This window comes from Quercus lobata, chromosome 2 (assembly GCF_001633185.2).
Source record: "Quercus lobata isolate SW786 chromosome 2, ValleyOak3.0 Primary Assembly, whole genome shotgun sequence".
Lineage (NCBI taxonomy): Eukaryota > Viridiplantae > Streptophyta > Magnoliopsida > Fagales > Fagaceae > Quercus > Quercus lobata.
Genome location: NC_044905.1, coordinates 1,609,556 through 1,631,477, shown reverse-complemented (window position 1 = coordinate 1,631,477; position 21,922 = coordinate 1,609,556). Strand labels below are relative to the sequence as shown.

At 33.4% G+C, this 21,922-nt stretch overlaps 1 pseudogene; it reads right to left on the bottom strand.

The window, feature by feature from the left end:
* Positions 1-14,477: 14,477 nt before the first annotated feature.
* On the bottom strand, positions 14,478-20,941 carry LOC115977800 (annotated as a pseudogene).
* Between the last annotated feature and the right edge of the window lie 981 nt (positions 20,942-21,922).

Below are 21,922 nucleotides of genomic sequence, written 5' to 3'. Positions count from 1 at the left end.
TCATGAAAACTTAGATAGAAGAAAAAAGAAGAGGCAAGATTAAGGTACACTTGGGTTAACCACATAATGTCATAAAAACTGATACAAAAATATCAAATCTATTCCAAGCCACATGTAGAAGCATCACAGCAACAGCATAGCTTTCCTCCGTTCCCGTTTAACAATAAATCGATCAGAATATGTGCACCAAGTCATAGGCAAATCTTCTTATGTCAAGGAATGCAGAAAATATAAAACAAAAAATCTACCCAAAAAATGATACAATAACAAGAATAAAAAACTTGAGCTAATACTTAGGAATCTTTAGTAATTTCCAGAGCATGTTTCAGCAAGTATCAGTGCAATTAACTGACATGTGGCTCAAAAAAGAAAAAGTTCAGAACAATTATGCCAAATGTTTAATAGCACGAATCAGTTGCTACCAAAAATATGACTTTTTCATATTTTTCAAAATTGGATTCATGATGAATTGATGAAATTGGTAGAGAAACTTTACTCATAGCCCTCTCTCTCAACAACCCCAACATTAATTGGGCTGTTACAATCAGGTCGTCTCGCACAATTTTTTTTTTTTCTCAGAGAAGATTAGATAGTACATAATCTAATTCTATAGTCTCAGTACTACTGCCACTGTCATTACTAAGTGTAAAAACAGTGGCAATAGTCCAAAATTTATTCCATTACTAGTAAGTGTCTCAACATTTAGAAAGGATACGTCCAGAAAAGCACAAATGACTGCAAAAGAAAAGAACAAGATGTCAAGAAGATAATAGAAAGTTGGAATTACATTGTAATGTTGATATGTATACATGAATAAATCAAACAAACAACATAAATTAAATGGCCAATGAGTAAGCTTCCTTTTTATTTTTGGTGACATCCTGAAAAAGTCATTCTCTCTTCAATTTAGCATTAATTAGACATTTTTATCAGTAATCAAAGACTCAAAATTTCTGAGCTCCAAGCACAAATAACAAAAGCTACCCAATGAGATAATAAGCATTTTTCTTCAGTTAGATATAAGTTCTTGAAAATTCATTGCAAGAGAATTGATTAGCCAATTGCCAACAAGGTCAAGCTATGAAAAACAGAAAATCTCTTACTAATGAACTTAATAACAAAGCATAATCGAAGGCAGAAGTTTTACCCTATCAACAGATTCATCTTAAACCAACCTAAGTAACTTCCTGAGGCTAACATCATTCCCATGAAGTCGCAAAAAAGAGAAATAAACAATAGGGCAAACAATCAAATAGAAGAAAGCATGCACAATTATTTGCTTGGAGGAAGCTAGGAGAATTGAACACAAATTTCAAATACTTCCAGAGTGTTCTCGTTAACCAGGTTTGGATCTGATTAACAGCCCAAAACATGAGAAAAGCCCACAATATCAATTATAGTTTCAGAGGCAATAAATTTAAAAAGTAAGATTTATCTCTGTTGAGCCTCTCCTTAATTGAAAAAAAAAAAGTTAAAAATACAAGTACATCAACAATGCACAGTGGAAAGTTGGAACTTATTAAAGTAAAATAATCAGAAGCAGGCAAAAACGAGATGGAAGGGGTAAGCCCTAGGCAAACAGGTAAGAAAAATTACAAATAAATAAAGAGAAAAAACAAAAGGGATGAACAAGAACTAATAATAAAGAGCCATACCATAAGCCCGCCCAAAAAGCCATCAAGTAAAACCCGGTTCCAGCTATCAAAGTATGAATGAACTGTAAACCCTGCCTTCGCTAGTAGCCCAACTGAAGTGATCGCCATTATTAGGAAATAAAAAATAAACCCAGTCAAGCTTGTGAACCCCATAATTCCAGCAATGACCCCGCCAATAATTGACAGAAAAGTCCGGCTGCACAAAAACGTAAATACTTAGATTCTACCCACAAGAAAAAATTTTAGAAATGATTTTTTACTTCATATATTATTGCATTTTAGAATGTCCTGAGGCACCACATCCAGGTAAGTTCAAATCTGCCATATGATACACCCAACAAGCCTTATATTAAAGCTCAATGGGTACAGTAGACAATCGTCCCCTCCATCATTTATTTAGTCACGCCTTAATGTTATTAAAGCCTCATATTTTTATAAACGAAATTAATGATTTCAAACACGGAATAAGGCCTTCGTTCCCCCTGTAACAATATTGTGTATTGGCCTATTCCTCGAACTACAAACTAAAACATAAAATTTAATCAACCACCATTCAAAAGTATTCGACACCCCTGTGTAATGTATAGTCTATAATTCAGCCAATTAGACTAGTTCCACTTCATCAAAGGTTAAAAACAAACCTGTAATAGATAGTCTTCATATTACTTTGAAGATGCTCAGCGTTGAAGGTTGGTATGCTATCCATGGCCTCGCTTGATTTTTTCTCTGCTGCAATTGAATCTTTATGTCCCGCCACACCTACTTTGAGAAAGATATTAATGAATTATTCGTGATCGAAAATGAACCTTCAACCAACTTTTGGGACATTTTAAAATGTATAGCACAGAAGTAACTAATAACTGTTCTATGGAGCACACCTAATTGTTTCTAAATCACATAGTTTAATAATTTATATCGAGAAGGACAATACTTTCTATATCTCGAGTACAATATTTCAATACAAAAATGAACCTATTCATTCATAGCAGAATGAACATATGTGATTCTTAATAAATTGGGTAAAACTTAGGTACAGTTCTTTAGATGCTGTACCTTAGATTCAACGGTGTAGCTGACAAAGCTGTATTGACTACTAATCAGTGCAACACATGGTTCTGTAAAGACAATTAAATTCAACAATGTGGTTTATTGACCAATGTAACTATATGTTTCAATTTATTTGGATATCCAAATAACCTAAAATACAGTAATTAAGGAACTGTACCCAAGTTTTGTTGATCCAAAACTTTGGGGTCTCGGTTATGGATTCACAACAGAGTAATCAAAATTGAACACATGAATTTATATTCAAAATCAAATTCTGTGCTAAACCATATTGGTTCTAATTTTCTAAGTTGTTAATATTTTAATGTATGAACAGCACATAACCAACTAAAATAAATTACACCCTATCGATCCCCAAAAAAACAAAATCATATACAAAATTTATACACATAAATCCGTCAAAATCGAGGGACAAAAAAAAAAAATCAGAAGAATCAGAGAAAAAGAGGTCGGTATCGATGAGAAATTGAACGAGAATGGAGAGTAGTACCGATAATCTGGTGGCAAAACGGCGACGTAAAAGGGAGCTTTGAACGAACGGAGAGAACAGCAACACGTTGTTTCTGATGAAAGAAAGATTTGCTCACTTTGCTTTGCTAGTTGCTACCTCTGCCTCTGGATTGAATCCATCAATCTTATTTAAAAGGCCTAATTTTGGGCTTGACAAAATTTTCAAGAGTAAAGCCCATTATTGTGAAAATGGATGATATTTATAATTTTCCTTATTATGCGGTAGGAAAAAAATCCTATTCAGCAGCAAGGAAAATTGAAACTTCTCTAATTTAGCATTTCTTTTCTACCCAAAAAAAAAAAAAACCTACGATGAACGGAGTTGATGATTTTAAAGTAGAATAACAAGATCCACAAGGAGGGTAGGTTAGGAAGGAGAGAATATAAGCAATATGTGTATTAGTGTATGATACTTATAGTTTGTGGTGAGACACTTGAGTTATTGTTGTTTGAGGGACGAGATGGTTTTGAGGGTAGAATGGTAAATTGCGGATCTAGTGAGTGTCTTCTTAGTTCTTTGGTGTGTGTGTGTGTTTCTTCCCATTTTATAAGGATTAGCTTGATTTTGTTGAAAGTTGCCATGATTTGATCATCTTTTTTTTTTTTTTTTTTGTGGTTAAAAGGGAAATATATTGAAACTAGCTAGCCACAAAAGGCAAAGTATTGGCTGAGAGCCTTAAGTAGTACAAACCAACAGCATCTGAATTAAGTAAAACATAAAAACTATCATAAGGGGGAAGATCTAAAACAACAAAATCCTCTAAGAGGTTACATCCACCCTTGGCAAGTGAGTCCGCACATCGGTTAGCCTCCCGAAAAGCATGGTTAATTCTGACTTGCTGGAGTTGACTTAGGAGGAATCTGCAATCATTCAACAAGGAAGAGTATGGCCTGTTAGATGGTTTCCTAGAAAGAACAAGATCAACAACAACTTTTGCATCAAGTTCAACAAGAAGATGGGTGATTCCAAGCTTAAGAGCTAACATAAGACCGTCCCTTAGAGCCCAAAATTCTGCAATGATGTTAGTGGCCACTCCAATATTCCTCATATAACCCTTGACCCAAGTCCCTTGACAATCACGGATCAAACCTCCCCCACCAGCCTTCCCCGGATTTCCTAAGGATGCCTCGTCAGAGTTCAACTTGAACCAGCCTTGTGGTGGTTTATGCCAACATACCGGAATGACCCTATGTTGCTTGAGTTTCTGCAGTTTCCCAATACAGAAGAAAAACTCTCTAGCTTGATGAATACATGAGGAAGAAAGTCTCGAGTTACTAGGGACATTCTCAAAGACAATCTGGTTCCAGTGTTTCCACAATGACCAAAGAGCAAAAGGAAATAAATATCTCCACGGAATACCATTAGCAGAAATAGAATCTTTGGCTAGGCAATTAATTTTTAACCACTCCGAAAGGTCAAGCTGAAGAAAATTCCCCATTGCCTGAGGAGTTCCAATCTTCCTCCAAAAATCCCTTGCAAAGGAACAGTCCCTTAAGAGGTGTAAAATAGATTCTTCATGGGTATGGCAAATGGGACAAGCCACACTACATTGAATACCTCTTGCAGCAATGATTTTTCTAACAGGGATACTATGATGAAGACCAAGCCAAATGAAGTGAATAATTTTTGGAAGAGAGTCAAGTTGCCAAACCCAATTGCCCGTGAAAACCTGGTCATCAAAATCCTCGGAACCAACCAAAGTATAGGCCGAAGCCATGCTAAAGTCACCATCTTTAGAGAATTTCCACATTAAAGTGTCCTCCTTTTCCCCAAAGAGTTGTATAGGGGTGGCTTTAATTTTATCCATAATTACACAAGGTAAGTCAAAGGAGATTTTATCCCAATCCCACTGTCCATCATGGAAAACTTCAACAATAGACAGACTAGTATCTTGTAGATTGAGTGGGCCAGCAATTTGTTCCCTTATGGAGCACCCTTTCACCCATTTACTTTCCCAAAAATTAAGAGGAGACTGACTGCCCACACTCCAATACACTCCTTTCTCAAAGATTGGAAATCCAACCTTGATAGCTTTCCAAGTAGGTGAGCATGGGAGGCTATCCGGATTTTTGGCTTTCATTCTATGTCGAGAACAATATTTATATAGAAGTACTTTCGCCCAAAGCGAATCCTTTTCTTGATAGAGCCTCCAGCTAAGTTTAGCAAGCATGGCAATATTCTTTGCTCTGGCAGCCTAGATACCCAACTCGCCTTCTTCTTTTGCCTTGATGATTTTACTCCAGCCAACAAGATGTAGTCTTCTTTTTTCCTCAGTAGACCCCCAAATAAAGTCTCTATTGATTTTATCAATCTTACTACACAAGTGTGCTGGTAGAGCAATGCCTTGCATCACATAGTTAGGAATGGCCCTCATAACCAACTTAACCAAAACAGTTCTGCCAGCAAAGGAAAGGAGTTTGGATTTCCACCCAGCCAGTTTGGAGATGAGCCTATCAACAACAAAGTTGTATTGGTTCCTACCCATCCTTCTGTGTTTTAAAGGAAAACCTAAATATTTCCCCAGTTGGAGAGTTGCTTGAATGCCCAAGGTTTCACATATGTTATCTTTGGTAGACTCAGGGACATTAGGTGAAAAATATACACGAGATTTCTCTAGGCTGACTATTTACCCAGATTCCGCATCAAACTTCTGCAAAACTTCCCTAATAGACTTTGCCCCCTCAATATTTGCTTTGGCAAAAAGCATGAGATCATCAGCAAAAAATAAGTGAGAAATCCCAACATTGTCTCTAGAGGCTTTCATTGGCACCCATCTCTTCGCCAAGCACTCCCTGTTGATAAGGCAACCCAAGTATTCCATACACAAAATGAAGATGTAGGGAGAGAGTGGGTCCCTTTGACGGATACCCCTAGTGGGTTTAAAGGAATCCAACTTACCACCATTAAAGAGTATGGATATGCTTGTAGAGGATATGCAGCTCATTATCAAGTCTATGAGCATACAAGGCAAATGGAAGGCAGTGAGGACATGGTGAATAAATGACCACTCAAGCCGATCATAGGCTTTAGCCAAATCAACTTTAACTGCCATGAACCCCACTTTCCCTTTTTTGGTGTCAATATGATTTGATCATCGAGAAGTCAATATCTTGTTTTTGCATTAGGGAAAAGAAAATGCACAATCTTCAAGGGCTAGTTGCATCCATAGTTTTGGAGAGGGAAAAGTTTCAGGTGCATTGAATGAAAATACGATGTTAACACATGACCAATTTTAGACATATATTCGTATTGTATCGTGTCCAATGATCTATATATGCTTTATTTGACTTAAATAGAACCCAAGTAAAATCTTAAATGAAATTTTAAAATGAGACCGATCCTATGATTTTCGCTAATATGCACAAGGTTTATTTTGGGGGGGGGGGGGGAATACTCATAAAGTTTGAACATATTTAGTAAGTATGAAAGAATAAATATTTTTTTTTAACAAATAAATATTATAATTGAATGATTATCTATATGAAATAATTATTAAGTTTTATTTTTATCACGTACAAATAAATTGCTCTTTTAAGATTGATCCTTAAGAATAACTATATCTTGTTATTCCTAGTCACTCTAAAAGGATTGTAATTTGTTATAGGTATATTAAAAAAAAAAAAAAACAATAATAAAAAACCTCTATTAATGCACACAATAGTTTTAAAAAAACAAATAAACCCCCACTCCAAAAATCTCTCTCTCTCTCTCAAGTCTTTGCCAAAAAAATTTATTAATTATCCGTCTCTTTGATACGTAAATAGTAAATATATATATTTGTTATGCAATTGAAATACAAAAATGCTTTCTTTATTATTTTTCTTTAAACTGTCATTTGATTGATTTGAAAAAAATAAACAATAATCTTAACTTTGCAAATGTTTAATTTTTAGAATAATTGAGTTCTACAACAAATTTAAATACAATTATAGAAATAAAATATTGGGACATATTATTTTATTTTATATTGCATTATTAATTGCATCTTCTTTTTGAGACAAAAAAATGGGGGTGTTTATGGTTATATTAAACCCCCGGGCATAGGACACACGCTTAGAGATGTGATGCCTACTAACGGACTCCTGCTGGTAGCGGGAATAGAACCTGAGCGTGTTAGGCAGAGTGAACGAACCATACCCAGTTGAGCCAAGCCCCCGTTGGCTTATTAATTGCATCTTCTAATGCCAGTAATCTGGACGGTATAATTAGCATTCAGTTATCACCGCTACTAACCACTCCTACAGAATTCAAGACTCAAAACTTAGTCTTAAATATTCAATCTGTGTTATTCCTCAACCGACGGTATATATTAGGCTTTTAGGGCTCTCTTTCTCTCATTCGATCGCTCGCTTTCTCTCTCATTCAACAATTCGACACATCTCTCTCTCTTATAAATATTTATGATAGCATCTTATACATGTTGTACACTCTTGTTGTTTTACATTATACTCCGCCAATAATAGCCTACCACATCGCTTTTTATTTCCCTATAAAGTAATCAAAGTATAAAATAGGAAAAAAAATTGAGATAAGAGTGGGATGTAGGATTTTTATTCACGTCTAGCTGCCAGCAGCTCCAACACTTCCACTGATGGTGGTTTCTTAATCTTCTCTGCCATAGCAGCCATAATGTAAATCATACCTAACTTATGTCAGCATATAGCCGTTATTTTTGTAGTTATACTTCGTTATTACTATTATTTCCTTATTTGTATCTTAAACACATGTCGAATGTATCTATAGATTCCGTACAACTCCTATTATTCTGTACAACTCCTATTATTGCTTGAATTAGGGAATATCAAATTATCCTTGATTCAAGCGTAATCAAAGCTTCCAAGATCAACTATCATTGTGTATAAATATAGAGTCATCTATACATAGCTTAAAAGTTAAAACTCGCTAAAAAAATATATAGATTACCCAATTTATTTCATTTTCCAACCATTGCTCGACAAAGCCATTAACCGCCATTGATTGTCACCAGTCACTGTTATCCAATATCACTTCCAGCCAGGGCCAGCCCTTCCACTAGGCCAATTGGGCCATTGCCTAAGTGTTAGGACATATGTGAATCATGTTAGGAACATATGTCAATATTTTATGTAATTGGCTAATCCTTTGACAAAACGCACTTTACTTGTAATTGGGTAGATCTAGAATGTGTTTAATGCTTCAATGAACAAGGTTTCAAGTTCAAGTGTTAAACCCATGCAAGTCTGTCCAAGAAACAAGTGAAGAAGTGCTGAATTTTAAAGCTCGACAGTTAGTATCTATGGAGGCTTAAAAAACTATTTCAGCCTGAGGCTCGACAGTTGCTCGATAGATAGGGTATCTGTCGAGAATTATAAAAATCAGTTTTCCAGATTTGATTTCATTCCAATCCATGAATAGATGTTTGAGCTTTCTTTTCTCACAACCCTAAACATATATAAGGATTATTTTAAGAGCCGTCAAATGTTGCACGAGTGTAGAGCAAAGTTTTGTTCATGCAAATTGTGACTAGAAACAGAATTTGCCCTAGTTCATCTTTCTCTTGAAGAAGCTGCTGCGTTTGTACGCCGTTGGGTTTTATGACCAAGGAGCTTCGTGATCTTTATCGTGTGATGAACTGAAGAATTTTGCAGCCAACATCCTTCTCAAGTTGGTGATTAAGTAGCGTACTGGGATTCGCGCATCTATTGGTTAGTCACGTACTAGGAGCCGTGCATTGAAAATGAGAGATTGTCACTATAGAACAAGTCCAATTGGATATTAGGGTAAGGGTTCAACTGTAGGTTAGTATAAAGTACTGAAATTCCTTTACTTGTAACCGCTTGTTATGATAATAGTGAATTCTCGGGTGTGGTGACCTTAAAATCACTCGGTAAGGTTTTTGCCGTGTAGATTTTCCCCATTCGTAAACAAATCACCATGTCAATTTATTTTCTGCTGCATTTAGTTATTTGGTGATTTATTTGTGCTACTACGCATAATTGGGTAGATCTAGGATGTGTTTAATGCTTCAATGAACAAGGTTTCAAGTTCAAGTGTTAAACCCATGCAAGTCTATCCAAGAAACAAGTGAAGAAGTGCTGAATTTTAAAGCTCAACAGTTAGTATCTATAGAGGCTTAAAAAACTGTTTCAGCCTGAGGCTCGACAGTTGCTCGATAGATAGGGTATTTGTCGAGAATTATAAAAATCAGTTTTCCAGATTTGATTTCACTCCAATCCGTGAATAGATGTTTGGGCTTTCTTTTCTCACAACCCTAAACATATATAAGGATTATTTTAAGAGCCGTCAAATGTTGCACGAGTGTAGAGCAAAGTTTTGTTCATGCAAATTGTGACTAGAGACAGAATTTGCCCTAGTTCATCTTTCTCTTGAAGAAGCTGCTGCGTTTGTATGCCGTTGGATTTTATGACCAAGGAGCTTCGTGACCTTTATCGTGTGATGAACTGAAGAATTTTGCAGCCAACATCCTTCTCAAGTTGGTAATTAAGTAGCGTACTGAGATTCGCGCATCTATTGGTTAGTCACGTACTGGGAGCCGTGCATTGAAAATGAGAGATTGTCACTACAGAACAAGTCCAATTGGGTATTGGGGTAAGGGTTCAACTATAGGTTGGTATAAGGTACTGAAATTCCTTTACTTGTAACCGCTTGTTATGATAATAGTGAATTCTCGGGTGTGGTGACCTTAAAATCACCCGGTAGAGTTTTTGCCGTGTAGATTTTCCCCATTCGTAAACAAATCACCATGTCAATTTATTTTCCGCTGCATTTAGTTATTTGGTGATTTGTTTGTGCTACTACGCGTATTGCATGTTAATTGAATTAATTAATTAACTTGGCTAATTAATTGATTAATTTATCACAAGGGGTCAATACATTCTTGCCCTATCACCTAAGTTCCCCAAGCGGAAGGGAGGCCCCCCCCCCCCCAAAAAAAAAAAAAAAAAGATGAAACTCCAAAAAATCTTATACATCCTTCTGGCCAAAGAACAAAGAATCTGGAATATCCTTGTAAACATTGGTACCCCAAAAAATTCTTTGGTCTAAACAAAATCCGTTATCCCAAAAAAAATTCATCCTTAACCTCTAGACAAATAAAAAATCAACTGGATAAAATGCAAATCCAGTCTAAAAAATTACCAACAAAACAATCTCAAATCAAAACAAATCAAAAATATTAAATTCCTAAAATGTACTCATACATTTTCTCTTTCTAACTCTTGCTCTCCGCCTCTTTCTCTCTCTCTCAGCTAGCTAGATGATGATAGTTTGCAAAAATACTGTCTTAAACTTGAATATTTTCTCAAACATGAAGTTTATTATGGTATTGATGGTTTAGATTTATTTTCAGAGATAAAAGTTTTAAAAGAAATTTACAAATAAAAGAATATACTCCAATTGACATACAAAATTATATAAAAATGTTAGATTCATTTTGAAATACATGCATTGCTTATAGAATAGCCATGCTTTGCCGTTAGCATAAAAATCACTTCCCTTTGGACTAATAATAGTTGTTGTGTTCATTACATTGGTTGGGCTTAAAAATGAAAATTTTTGCCCATTAGTCCACATGAAGTGAACATTTGCCACATTGCATTGTGTTCATTTGGACTAATAAAAATGTTCACTTCGTGTGAGCGCGTGCTCAGAGGCTAGTTTTTTTTTAAGAATTTGAATTTCAGAACATATACATGTGTTGCATATTTTTAACTTCCTTAAGTTTTTTTAGTAGTAGTTTTATATATATATATATATATATATATATTTTTTTTTTTAAGAATTTGAATTTCAGAACATATACATGTGTTGCATATTTTTAACTTCCTTAAGTTTTTTTAGTAGTAGTTATCCGAAAGTTTTGTTAAATATTTGAAAGTAGGGTTTTTTTTTTTTTTTTTTTTTTTTTTGCATAGAATTTGAATTTCAGAATATACATGTGTTGGTATTAACTTCCTTAAGTTTTTTGTTTTGTTAAATATTGAAGTAGGGTTTTTTTTTTTTTTTTTTTTTTGTGGATAAATTTGAACGTGTTTTTTTTTTTTTTGATAGAAGTTGAACGTGGGTTTAATTGAATGTGGTATTTGAAGAAATATAAATAAACGGAACCAAAAGAAAGATCTCATTTGTCATATTAGATGCAAAATTATTGAATTCAAAAAAGAAAAAGAAAAAAAGAAAAGAAAAGAAAGAACAGTTTGACATTAAAGAAGAGAAATAAATACCAAACAAATAGAAATTGTCATGTGGCAGGAGACAACCAAATACATATTGTGAAGTCAAGATTTCACCAAATAGGTGTTAATTGGTTGCTAGTGAGATATTGACAAAGCAGGAGGAGCCAGTGGCTTGAAACATAATCGTGGCTATGTTGTGCCCTTCTTGATCTGGTGGAAGCATGATATCAAGAGCATGGTTGTGACAGTAACATCTCATTATCACAAATACACGTTTGAGAGACATTTAATATAAGAAACCAAAACAAATATTTAAAAACGGTAATTGAATATATGAAATAGGAAAAGCCTATAATTAGAATGCAAAATTTGAATGAAATTTTCTACTAAGAATTTAAGAACATACCTTCAATGAATTGTTTGGGTCTTAAATTCTTTTGCATTTACTTCAACTCCACCCTTTCTTCCCTATACAGAAAATAGAGAATCAACTTTGTTAGAAAATAGTTGCAAAATGCAAAGTTATATGAGAAAGAAAAAAAAATGTACCAAATGCTCATGTTAGAATATAATTGCAAAATACAAAGTAAAATGAGAAGGAAAAAAAAAAAAAACAGCCGTTCATGTGATGACTTTGTAAGCAATTGCTATATATGTAAAGTTTGAAAGAGAAAAATGATACTGGGGAAGTTATCTTTAAAGACAAAATTATAAAAATTGTGGAGGAAACTGCTTCTAAATAATAGGCAAACTTTTAGGAATAAAAATACCTAAAACATTTTTTTTTTAAATGTAAAATCGTGTTGGTCAGTAGGCTATTAGTAGAGGATTCTAAAATCCTAAAATTTAGGATTTATTTTGCTTGAAATTGTAAAAAAAAAAAAAAAAAAAAGGAATTGTGGTCCTATTTTGTAAGCAATGTTTTAGTAAAAGTTAGAAGTGTATTTTTACCGGACTATCCTTTAGTTTTGTTCCAACTTAAACCTAGGGAATATGGGTATTTTGTAACAAAAAAAAAATCTGGTCCAAATAAGAGCAGCCCCTTAAATAGTAGTATAGATATAAGAACTCATATTTGAAAATGTGAATATAAGAAAATTTGAGTTCAAATAGAACTCATAAATTATCTAACATGAATGGAAAGAAAATGATGAGTAAATACCTTTTTGAGTGGCTTCCTCTAGCACGTAGTCACCCATTACTATTGTTCCTCTAAGTATAAAAAGCAAGGACTTGAGGGTGGGGGGTGGAGATGGGAAGTATTTTCTTTTTTATGGAAGAGATGGGAAGTAATTTGATAGCATTATAACTGCTTAATGATAATGGAGAGATTTAAATTTGTTAGGTAGAGGTTTGGAGTTGTGTGTGACTAAAATGTGGGTGTACTTTTTAATCAATGTAGAAGTTTGGAGTTGTAGTTTTTCTTGACCCTCTGCCGAGGTGTCCTTTTGAATTTAAATTCGGCTGAAACTTTGTATGATCGCAGCATTGATGCTTCTATTTTCTCTGCTTAGTTGCTTTTAATAAAACTCCAGTTTACCCAAAAAAGAAAAGAAAAAAGATGTGTTTAAACACCCACATTTTATCAGTACTTGACAACTTGTGTTAGTTTTTTAATCAGTACGTGTGTTAGCTTTTTTTTAATTTTTTTTATAACTATATAGTTTTTTTTTTATAATAATTATCAGTACGTGGGGTGTTTTTTTAAAAAAAAATAATAATAGTATTTAAAAAAAAATAAACGTGTAGTTGCTTTGAAAAAGTGGGTTAGTGGGAGAATATTCCTATTTTGTAGGCAATATTTTAGTGCAAGTTAGGCATGTATTTTTACTAAATTATCATTTAATTTTATCTCTACTTAAACTTAGAAAAATAGGGGTATTTTGAAACCAAAAAAAAAAAAAAAATCCGATCCAAACAGGTGCAGCCCTTTAAATAGTAGTATAGATTTGCTTTTAATAAAACTCCAGTTTACCCAAAAAAGAAAAGAAAAAAGATGTGTAAACACCCACATTTTATCAGTACTTGACAACTTGTGTTAGTTTTTTAATCAGTACGTGTGTTAGCTTTTTTTTTTTTTTTTTTTTTTAATAATTATCAGTACGTAGGGTGTTTTTTTTTAAAATAATAATAGTATTTAAAAAAAATAAATCTGTAGTTGCTTTGAAAAAGTGGGTTAGTGGGAGAATATTCCTATTTTGTAGGCAATATTTTAGTACAAGTTAGAAATGTATTTTTACTAAATTATCTTTTAGTTTTATCTCTACTTAAACTTAAAAAAATAGGGGTATTTTGATTAAAAAAAAAAAATCCAGTCCAAACAAGTGCAGTCCTTCAAACAATAATATAGATAAAGAAGGAGGGTCATGGCCCAATTACTAGAGTGAAATTTTATTTGAATGAGGTAATTAAGTTTTGGAACAGGGAGGCCCAAAAAAGGGAGCATAAGTGAATAAATGGGCCTTGGTTTGCATAAAAAGTAAAAACCCTAAATATGCTAGGGTAAAACCGTACTTTGACATAAGCTAGCCAACCGACGGTATATAGGGCTCTCTTTCTCTCATTCGCTCGCCATTTCTCTCATTCAACAATTCGACACATCTCTCTCTCTCTCGCTCTCGCTCTCAGGAACGTTTGTCTCTCTCTTTCTCGAAAATGATGTGTGCATATACGTGCTCTTGTGATAAAATCTGTACATATATATAGGTGATAAAAAGGGACTTGTAACTCTATGTATGTTTTTGCTGCTGGAATACAAACTTTATTTAACCCCTCTCCCTTTTGGGTTTCGAAGTTAGGAATCATGGCAGATGTGAAGTATGAGGACTATGGGATCGTAACGTTTCCATTCTACGACGAAAACTTTCCTGAAACGCTAACTGAAATAGACGAGGACTATGTGGAGCTACCTACCCTTAAATTCACTGACTTTGATTGCCTTCTGTTTTATTAGTATAACAAGTGAAGTTTTATTTCTGTTAACGTGATGTGATCTTAAGAACTATGATAAAAAAGCAGTAAGGTTATAAACTTGTGTATAGTATAGGTTACTACATTTCAAGTTTTGGTCTTTCAAGTATAGTATAGTATAGTATAGTATAGTATAGTATATGCACTAAATCCATTCTCCAGAGAGCTATAATGCCCAGAAGGAACGCTAACACAAACTTGAGCTGATGCTGCATCCATTTGATCCCTCTTAATCCCAGCATTACAGATGTTTGCAAAGGAGCGCATGTGTTTCATCCCATATTGGGATAGTGATCCACAATGTGTTTCAAAAGTCCTCACCTACACAGATATGATTGATCATAACACATTATTATAGTCGGAGATTAATGACTATTATTAATTTAAGTTAAAATCCTCTAAGTTGGTACCTAGATTTTTTTTTTTTTTTCCTTTGAAGTAATTGAAAATTTTAAAATTTTAATTTACCCTCTTGTAGTTTGGTCCTATTACAATTTATAATTAGTTCATAGATTTTCAGTTTTTACATTTGACCTCCTAAGATTTGGACTAAAATGAAAGCACTAGGCTCATCATCAAACCTCTAAAATTTCATTTCAAACCAAACTTTGGAGGTCAAAATGTAACAATTGAAAGAATTGTGAGACTAAATTGTTATTGGGTCAAACCATAAAGGAGTAATTTACTTGTCCAAAAAATGCAAAATACATTAATTTGCTACCATAATAATTTCATTTTAATTCAGAACTAATTGTGACCATGCCAAGCCATAAATTTTCCCCTTCAAAAAATGTTTTATTTTCTTAAAGTAATCTTGGTGTAGTCAATGACTAGCATGGTAGTCACTCACATGTCTGGCTTTTCTAATAGGAATTCAAACTTAAGAGTTAGTACTTAGTAACGTTACCATTGCCTTAAGGCAGTCACAGTCATCAACAAGTGGTTGCCCAGTTGGTCGAACAGTGTTGAGCATCTCGTCACTTTTCACGATTCCAAATAAAAGCGCCCCAATAAGTTTCACGCTGCTATCTACATGCATTCTATGTGACATTGCTTCAACAAACTGCTTCTGAGCTTCAACTTTCCTTGGAGAGCCTTCGGGAGCCTTTTCGAACTGTGAAAAGATTTAGAAAGAAAAGTTCAAGCATGGGTATTTCACATCAATAAAGAAAAGCCTATATCTAGTGGCCTATGTTCCTTTCAATCAAGAGCTGCTTGTATATTGTTGAGGGAGTAATGCTTCGGTTCCAATAATTTGAAAGTTAATGTAGTAAAATTTATAGTATTCTTAGGCTCATTTCTATTTTTTTTTTTTGGTATTGTGTGTAAGACGAATGTAGTAAAATTTTTAATATCCTTAATATTACTCAAGAAAAATTCAACAAAAAATTAAAAGAGTTGAAGAATAAACCTTATTTCAAAAATGGACGAGATCAGCATCTCGTTGGTTGATAATTTGTGAAGGTGACCACAAGTAGTCTTCAGATTGATCCACAAAAGTGTTGGTACTATTTGCACCAATATACAAAGAGAGATTGGCTTGGCTAAGACTTATATCACCAAATCGCATGACATGAGAGCCACGATCTGAGTTGTTATTTAATGTCCTCACTTTAATCTGTGAATGCAGCATATTGAAATCATAATGCAGCATATTGAAATCATAAAATGCTATCAGCAATTAATATGAGCATGAACAATATCTGAACACTTTTGATTTGAATTGATCAATTTCATGGTTCAAATTAACAAGATTTATCCTTTATTCATATTTTATCCTTTTATTTGTATCCATTGTTGACATGAAGGAAATTTGCAAGATATGAAAAATAATTGATCGTGATTTTGACTTGTTCTTTCTACAAGATGAGAGATTTAATGATTAAAGTTAAAATCCATTTGATTTAATCATGCTGATGGGTCATAAACTCACATTACTCTTCATTCTATTATTAAGCGAAGAGGAAGTGTCACTTGAACTAGAATTTATTGACCTTAGAATTTCAATAACAATATATTGCAGTTGGTTCTTACCAATTCGTACTGCTGTTCCAAAGTTTCTGTTCCTGGATTGTGTATGTCACTGCTTACAAACTCATATTGTTAGAATTCGCACAAATTAAACATTATCAAGGTGTACACTTCATTCAAGAGCAAAAAAACAAAACAGTGTATACAAATAATTTTTGTTCTGCCTAATAAAACACCTAAACAGAAGTGATTAAATTAAGATAATCGACCCAAAGTGAACCTGATATTTGCAAGCTGCTTTTTTTTTCTCATATAACTAACATGATTGATACAAATTAATGCATCTATTGTGCATACCTGTCTTCCATCCAAGCCACACTATAAAGTCACCCAAACATGTGTAATATTCTTTGGGGGGAGGATTTTGAGAATTTCCAGGGCAATAAATTGCCCAACCAAGCTCGCGCGTCTGGTTTCGTTGATGTAGTTGCATAGATATTCATACCTTTTGGAAGAAGGCCATCAAAGTTGCTTCCAGAATCACAAGCTTCAAGATAAAAGACCTACAAGTTCACAAGTATTTTATCTAAAAGTTAACATCCCACCAAAGAGTGATGTGCCTAAAGGAAATGCGTGATGTGTAACACTAAAAATAGGACACATGATTTTTTTTCTTCAATTAATAACATACCAAGCTTTAATAGGTCCCAGTAGAGTTCTTCTTCTTCAAAACGTCGTTTAGATCACGAGCATAGAGCTGAGGAGGGGTAGGCATCCCTTAAAAATGACAATATGAAAAAGAGATTTTAAAATTACCATGTGATCAAATCATTATTTTTAAAGCAACATAAATTCTCCATTTTTCACAACTCTCTCTTAAAAGTTGACAAGCTTGAAATAGCATGTTGTAATTGGAGTAACATCTATTTTCCCTAGTTTCACCATTGACTCCATTTTTATGATGTACTAATCACAATAAGACATGTTAATAGTTTATAAAAATAGTTGAGAACATTTGCGTTCTTGGAGTTATTGTTGAACTACATTTGGTCACACTCTCAAGAGATTCCGAGGCTTAATTATAGAGACTTCTACAGTTCTACCTATGTAATTTTTTGAAATTTATATGAACAAAATTAATGCAAGAAGTTTAAAGCATATTTCATTGACTTGAAATATCCATTATTATATGGACAAAGTTTAGCTACAAAACTGGTTGTAGCTTAAGGCTACAAACTCACTCAATAAAATAAATACTACAGTATATTTTGAAAATCTAACCGTTGAATTGCATGTTCTTTATGCCCTTAATACACATGTTAAATTTTGTGTCAATCGGATATCATTTACTATATGATCTATAAGTTTATATTTTGTGCATAATTTTAAATTACAAAAACTTGCAATTTAAAAATTTGTTGATGACATAGCTATTGATCTTTAATTTTCTTGAAATTTTGCAAGCATGGAGGATATAAGAAGAAGATGTAATCCAATGGTGGATTTTTCGAAATTTATATCCAATAAAAAAATATTAAGTAAGTTTGTAGCCTAAGGCTACAACTAATTTTGTAGCTAAACTTTGTTCTTATTATATATATTAAATTCATTATTTTTTAATAATTTAAACTTTATAATATATGGACTTAAAAAGAGAAGATCATATTCCCCATGGAAGCAATGAACAAATTTTTTATAAGAAATATATTCATAGAAATTCCACTAACCAAGAACACCAGGGCCCCCATGATCAGTGTAGTAGATGAAAATATGATCATTGGGACCGCTATCCACAACCTTCCCACTGCCTCCTGTAAGAGCAGATCTATTTCCAAGGATTACGGCAAAAAAGTTGTTGACAGTAACATTTGCTCCAGTATAATCCTGCATGCAACAAGAATATCTACCACATGATCAGCTGGAAGATCACATAGAATAAGACTTCCTTTATGGAAAGAAATCTTATATAACCTTTGGCACTCCATGATACACATCGCTGCCATTAGGATTGTTAATGATAACTCCAGGCCTAGGGTTCTCTTCATTGAAAGCAATGTCATCATACATGAAAACAATAATGTTTTCATCTTTCAACCCACTTCTTTTCAAGATTTGATAGGCATGACAAACATTAGCCTGTGAAGAAGAAGTAGAAGAAGTTATATATAAAAGGGAAGCAAAAAGAAAGAAGAAAAATGAGATCACAATTACAAACAAGAAACAACGACAAATTAGCTCGCGGGTGACATTAAATTTTGACACGAAAACCATGCAGATGGCATGGGGAAAAAGTTTTTGAATAATAATAAGTGTTAATAGTAATAGAAAAAGTAAAAATAAAAATCATGAACAATACAATAGTGTGATATTGTGATTGGTGTAAAATAAAAGTGATATAAGTGATAGGGTTATGAGAAAGTAATATTGCACCATTTACAATTTAATACCCAACAAATTGTGCTAAAAGTCATTTATCACATATTATTGTTTGAATATTGAAAAATAGAAAAGATTTTACAAAATTTTATTATATAAATGTAAGGACTGGATTCGAATTCCCGGCCCAAGAGGTAATAGGATTCAAGCCCAATAAGCCCAAAACAATAAATTTGTAGAGAGCGGGTTGAAGAACTGGGTTTTAACAAATGAGACAACAGTTAGACTAGGTTTACATGATCATTAAACACAACTGAAGTAAGTTTGAATAAGAAAATCTGCCCTCGACACAGTCCGAGAATGTTTGTTCTAGTATATATTGAATGATAATGGTTACAAGAATAATACAGATTGCTACAGTGTTCTCTCTTACAATTCTCCGATCTTTAATTCTAGAGTTCCTTCTACCTTATATACTATATTTCCCATTCATCTCCACCATCCACATGCAGGTCAGATTTGCTAGTGTTGATCTTTGTCACATCAACCCCTTCCCAAAGTTTTTAGGTAGTAGCTGTAAGGCTGAAAACCATTGTTTAGGTATCACTTCTTCATTAATGCGGCCAAAAGATTAGTTGTATGGCATTTAATGTGGAGGTAGCAGCTTTTCCTGGAGATATTTCATGGCCATACTCTATTCTGTCTATCTTTAGCACTTATCTTTCTCTATGGTATGGTCTAGAATGTTGCCCTTGTCGGTAAATCACTTCTTCAGACCTTGGCTATGGATAGCCAAGGAGGAACTCATCCTCAGCATCACTTCCTGGACCACTATGATCAACATCATCCTCTTCACCTGTTACCCAGGGACCCCCTTGACAATATTTTCCCATCTTCGGATGACTCCTCATCCTCGGCTTGGGCCTCAGGCCCAATACATATGTGGACATGTATTCTTGGACTTTCCGCCCCCACAATAAAGTTTACAAATTAGAGTGGTAGTAAATGTAATTGATGAAATTTAGTAACATAATAAATGGATATATATGCTTGAAGTATATTTTCTTGATTAATGATACATGCATTTATAAAAGTTATGTAATAAACTTGTAGTTACTTGTATATCACTATCGAATAATTGTGTTTGTACAAGCAAGAGAGTGCTGATGTATTATTTTTATATTTTTTTAATCAAATCAACGCCTTTAGATTTCAAGCATCTTTGTTTGCCACCTCAGTTAATTCATCTAAATGGAGAGAAACTAAAAGATGATATTGATTCTATATTGAACATTGAAGATAAATATATATATATATATATATATATATATATATATATATTGGCATTATTGAGAAGCCATAAACTGAACGTCTGAACCTCGCCCAACAATTCGATTATTACCACCTTCTCAAAAAAATTCGATTACCAAATTAATAGTTTAACCTATCAAGAAAATAACCAAATTAGTTACTTGTGAAATAATAAGCTCATAAAGATTTCAGCAAAAAAAAAAAAAAAAAAAAAAGACATTTAAATAAAGAGTGACACTAAAAACACTACAAATTTTGTAACATAAAGCTTATAAAATATAAAATGGGTCTTGCTAACGAGTGCCCTAAGAGCACTGGTTAAGAATCCATTTTAGGAAAATTTTGACATCATCACTTTTATGGGAAATGAAAAAAACTGTCAAAACATTAATTTTTTTTTTCTTTTCCCATAAAAACTTTCTTTAACTGAATTCTTAACCAGTGCCCTAAGGGCACTCGTTAGCATTTCTCAATATAAATTGATATATCATCAATTATGCCAAAAATTAAACATTCATTTATATTAATGAGGTGGTTGAAGCTTGTTAATCACATTCAATATTATATCATTTTGTGTTATTGAAATTTGTTAATCACATTCAGTATTATATCATTTTGTATGTTTGATGTGCTAAAATTTGTAATATCTCTAACATATTTTATAAATAAATTTATTGGAAGGAAAATAAAAACCTGGTGCCTGTAATTAGAGTAGGATCTAGAGCCAGCAAGCAGAACCGCCCATTTGGTCCCTGATGTTAGTGATATATCATCAGCAATTATACGATTATTATTTCCACTGAAGAATGTCGAGCTTCTGGGGGCAACCGGGCAAAGGCCGAACCAGAGAGGCCAGCGAAGAGGAGGAGGAGGAGGAGGAGGAGGACACTGGAGGCCATGCAAGTCATAGCAATGAGGTGTGTTGGGGCTTCTGTTTGGTGATGCTGATTAAATAGAGTTTAGGCGTGGACTTTAATGGTGGGAAATGCTTTTTTTTTTTAAATAGTATTTCGTATATTGGAAGATACATACCTCTCTGTGCTAACTGCTAAGTACTCCTTGTTTTCGATGACATCTATGGTGCACACGTTTGCATGACTGTACTTGCATGGCGGTGGTTCTTATTTGCTTTGTATGGGGTGTATCTGCAGCTCGTTATGATTGAGGAGCTTTTAAGACAGAAGGAGTTCGAGTAAAATGGTAAAAATACATTATTTTTCACAATTATTGACATGGTCTATTGTTATTAGAGTAACATCATTTTATTTGTCAAAAAAAAAAAAGGTAACATCATTTTCATTTGGACCTATCATTGTAAAAATAAAAAGGCATAAATGCACTTTTAATCCCTACATTTTGGAGTCATTTCTATTTTGGTCCTTACATTTTCATTTTACCACTTTTAATCCTTAAACCAATTAGCGCATGTCATATCAGTCCTTGCCGTCAGCCACAGGGCCGGCCCAACAAAATTTGGGGCCTCAGGCAAAAATTTTATATGGCGCCTTTTTATATGTAAACATTAATTAAATAAAATTCTATAATACTAATTAAATTAAGATTAATTTGATGTAAGTATAGAAATTGATGAATAATACTAGCTAAACTAAGGTTAATTTCAAATAGAAGATTGAATATTATAGTTGAATCAAAAGTAAGTCAAAAGGAATTTACTTTAACTTGGATATATGACTATGCATAGTTAAGTACAGTTGTAATCTAAATTTTAATTTTATAAATTCTTTTAAGAGAAAGAGATAGATAGATATTATTTGGTGTGTGGCTTAGTAGGAGATTAGTCATCATGGTAATTTATCACATTTGTAGCATTTTATTTGAAACATCTTAGGATTTCAATTGGGTTAAATTTTTATTGGTCTCCTATTTTA